The sequence below is a fragment of the Delphinapterus leucas genome, chromosome 5 (genome assembly GCF_059928025.1).
Source record: "Delphinapterus leucas isolate spDelLeu-1000000601 "Yukka" chromosome 5, BTC_Dleu_Yukka2, whole genome shotgun sequence".
In the NCBI taxonomy this organism is placed as follows: domain Eukaryota; kingdom Metazoa; phylum Chordata; class Mammalia; order Artiodactyla; family Monodontidae; genus Delphinapterus; species Delphinapterus leucas.
Window position 1 is genome coordinate 7085372 of NC_143133.1, and position 4479 is coordinate 7089850.

Consider the following 4479-nt stretch of genomic DNA (forward strand, 5'->3'; position numbering starts at 1 on the left):
TTATCATTACATAATGCCCTTCTTTATCCTTAATAATTTTCTTTCTTTGAAATCTACTCCATCTGAAATTAATGTAGCTACTTCTGCTTTCTTTGATTAGTATTACTATGATATATTTTTTTACAGCCGTTTACTTCAAATCTATATGTGTCTTTATATTTAAAATGAATTTCTTGTAGACATCAGATAATTGGGTCTTATTTTGTGGTTCACTCTGACAGTCTTTTTTCTTTTAATTGGTGTATTTGGACCATTGATGTTCACAGTGATCATTGATATATTTGGACTCATATCTACCATCTTTATTACTGCTTTCTATTTAATGCTCTCCTTCTTTGTTCCTATTTTTGCCTCTCACTTTTTGTATGCCTTTGGTGGTTTCAGATGAGCATTTTATATGATTCCATTTTTCCTCCTTGCTTAGCATATAGGTTATACATCTACTTTTTATCATTTTTATGGTTGCCATAAATGTGGCAATAGGCATTTATATATATAATTTAAGTCCCTTTTTGAATAACAGTATACCACTTCATGGGTAATGTGAGTACCTAATAATAACACAATAATCCTAATTATTTCTTTTCATTCTTTGTATCATTGCTGTCATTCTTTTATATATAAGCATACATAAGCATATATATATTTGAAATATATATATATAAGCATACATAATCAAATATATTGTTGGTATTATTTTTTGAACAAATATCTGTTAGGTCAACTAAGAATTTTAAAAAAGTTTTTATTATATTTTCACTTATTCCTTTTTTGCTCTTCCTTTCTTTATGTAGATCTGAATTTCTGATCTTTATTATTTTCCTTGTCTTTAAAGAACTTTTTTCCCCCAATACTTCTCCAGTTTAAGAGAACTGGAGTTTGTTAACTCCAGTTAACAAATATGGTATTTATATATCTCAATATTTACTGTAAGTTTTAAGTGAGGTTTAAATTCTGAATTATCTTTCCATAAAGATAGAGGCACATTGGTTTGTATTTTATAGGAAAACATTTATCTTTAGGTCACAAACATGAATGAGTATTTTTTGCCAATATTACAAAGATGATTCCAAACCCTAGCTAATCTCTTTCTCAAATTGCAGCCCCTTGTTTAATCTTTAATGAAAATAGAGACCAAAAACAATTGCTTAAACATATCACTGTGTGAGATTATGGTGACCAAGAAATCCCTGAAAGAGAAGTAAACCATGATTTTTGGAAAGCTTGGAACACTAGCAAGGTTTAATTGCAAAGGTTTAACAGAAGGCCACAAGTTGTGTTTTCCTAAGAGAAGCAGTAACTATATATGTCATTCAGTAATGTACTGAAATGGCCTTGTCTAGTGTGAATGTTGCGCAGAAACTCCAAGTCACTTTTTCCTGGTCTGTTATCTATCATAGCATGGCCCTTCACTCCACCTGCATAGACAGCCACTAAGCCATACTGGCCTGCTTCCTTCCATAATTTTTTGGCAGCCAATGGCTCCATACAGGTGTCCCAAGGACAGTGACTCACCCCAGTTGTTAAACTTCTTCAAAGGAGGCAACCCAACTTTTTTTTAATCCATGTAGTTTTGTACAAACTAATCAGAATCTATGGCTTTACCATTAGCTAAAATCTGACCTGAGAAAGCATCAATACCATTCATTGTTAATCCTGCCTTTTCTAGCACTTTTAGAGTAGCATATCTTGGTTTGAGTAAAAGTTGATCTTTCGAATCCCGAGACAAATGCACAAAATCCCTCAAATACGCCTTCGGGTTATAACCCAAGGCCAGAGCCTTTTCCTCAGCATTGCAGCTGCGCCATCAGTCAGGAAAGAAGAATTTGCAGCTGTCACTGTGCCATAGGGCTTGATGAATGTAGGTTTTATTTTGGCCATCTGCTTCAAGAAGGACAAATGCCACTATCTTTGGTAACTGTATCTTTTTCTGGTACTTTGAAGATGTACAACATCAGAAGGGAGTCCTTCATCCTGTGCCTTCTTGGCCAGACTGTGCAAGTGCAGTGCGTACTCACCCTGTTCCAGTCGAGAAACAGCAAGGCAGAGGCAAGTTGGTCTTCAGAGTGATACATGGTCGTGCTCAGATGGTAGGAAATTCAATCTGAATTTAGATTTTAAAGATAGTCACTGACCTAGAGTCTTGGACTTATTGAGATCAAGCATGTGTTTCCTCAAATTACAAATAGGGACATAAGACATTAACTCTATACCACCTGCCATGACCACATCATACTGGCCAGAAGTAATCAAGCCAACACCTGTGGTCCTGGTTTGGTTAGCAAAAATGCAAGCCATGGTGACAGCGTATACAGGAGATGTGTCAGAGAGGTCATCTCCAAGGGCAGCCTCTCTAACTACATTGCTTGTTTTCACTTCCTGTATAACTATGCCAAAGATGATATAATCAACAACTTCCTTTGGGACACTGGTCTGATACAACAAATCTGAAAGTACTCCTCTAGCCAAATTACATGTCATCAAGTCTTTATATGAAGTGCCTGGCAGCAGAAATGGAGTGTGAACGTCATCTACCACCATCACGTTCCTTTTATAGGGTTTAGCCAAGGTCTTCTTTGATTTGGTCTGGGCAGCTGGGGCAGCTGGTGGCTAGTAGGAACAGCTCAGAGGACTCAAGAGAATCTGAGGGCCCATTTTGCTAAACTTAGAAGATTTTTTTCAAGTGTAAGTCAAGATGGAAGTCATCCTGAAATGGTCCCACCTTAGTTCTCATATGCTTGGGCTCCCGTTGTGGGCAGGGCTTGGCCCTGAGTTTCAGAGGTCAGAGGGACTTAGAAGTGGATCCAGCCTAGAAAAAACCATCAGGCTCCAGAGGCCTAGCTGTCTGCCAGTCACCTGACTAGACAACCAGGCATATGACTTCTCCTTGATGGGCCTTCTTCCTTTCAATGGAAGAATTCTTTCTGCCCCTTTAGCCAAAGTGAAGGGCAGTGTTAAGGGACCTGTAGGAAGTTAGCATGGGGGTGGGGTGAGATTAGTCAGGAAGTATCTTGGGGGCTTGATTAGCACCAGGCTGCAGAAAGTAAAGTCCTCTGCTCCCCTACCCCAACTTTAAGCACTTTCTACTCTTCACCTCAGAATGGTGGCCTCCCTGGTGACTGACGGCTTCACTGTCTCCAGGATGCTCTGTGCTCAGGTGAGTCTGGCTAGGATGTTCCCGAGCCCAGGCAGAACTCTCCTGCAGGGGCAGGGGCAGCCTCTGAGCCTCATCTCCTCTGCCAAAAAACTTTTAGAAACATCATTTGCAAGACATGTCTCCTGGCAACAAATTCCCTCAAGTTTTATTTATTTGAGAAAGTCTATTTCTCCTTCACTTTTTTTTTTTTCTCTCCTTCACTTTTGAAGGATAATTTCACAGATTACAGACTTCTAGGTTGGTGGGGTTTTTTTTCTCTCAACAATTTTTTGTTTGTTTTATTTTTGTTTTTGTTTTGCATTTAAAACTGGCCTTTTAATTCACTGGGTATTAAGAGTCAGGCAGAAATGAAACAGTGGTACAAATCATTGGTACAAACCAATGGTACAAATCAAAGCAATGGTACAACAATGGTATAAATCTTCTCTAAGTCTTCAAATTCCTCGTGCTCAGCTTTTGTTGTTGTTGTTGTTACAAAAATAAGAGAAATTGCAAAATTAACTTCCGCTTTAATATTTCCAATGCCATATTTACCCTCTTGGAGGTTCGTGCTCTCTATCAGATAGAGGTAAAATGTCTTTTCCAGCCTTCCAAAGCAGAAATGAATTTTATAGTTTTCTATAGAGATTCAAAATATTGCCTTTTCCCACCCCATCCTTGCTCTTTTTCTTCTTCTCCCTGACTTGAGATGACAAAGGAATGTGTATCTCAGAAGCGGAAGTTTGCCCCTCCCTGTGGCTAGTCCTTAGCACCTCCTCCCCAGCCTCTCCTTCTTCCATCAAATGTGTGAGTCCGCCAACCCCTTCCCCTGGTGCCTGGGGTGGAAGTGAGAGAAAGGGCAGGGAGAAGAGGACAGAAGGTGACAAAGAGGGTTAGAAATAGTTTTACCCCAGCTACCATCAGTGGGACTAAAGATCCGAGAATTTACATGATATATGTAGAAATCTCTCAACATTTTAAATATTTCACTCTACTTTCTTCTTGCTTGCATGGTTTCTGAGGAGAAGTTGAAGGCAGTTTTTATCTTTGTTCCTCTGTGGGTAAGATGGGTTTTTTACCCCCCTCTTGCTTCTTTCAGGATTTTTTTCTTTCCCTTTAGTTTTCTGTAGTTTGAAAAAGATATGCCTAGCTTAAGGGCTTTTTTGCCATTTATCCTGCTTGGTTTTCTCTGATATTCCTGGATCTGTGGTTTGGTGTCTGACATTAATTTGGGGAAATTCTCAGTCATTATTGTTTTCTTCTGTTCCTTTCTCTCTTTCTTAGGGTTTAGTTAACTAGTTTCCCCAGAGGGCAGGCCTTCTTGAAAACAGAGTGCTCTGGAG

The 4479-nt window shown here is 38.8% G+C and overlaps 1 pseudogene; it reads right to left on the minus strand.

The window, feature by feature from the left end:
- Window positions 1-399: 399 nt before the first annotated feature.
- Window positions 400-2742, minus strand: LOC111164884 (trifunctional enzyme subunit beta, mitochondrial pseudogene; annotated as a pseudogene).
- Window positions 2743-4479: the final 1737 nt, after the last annotated feature.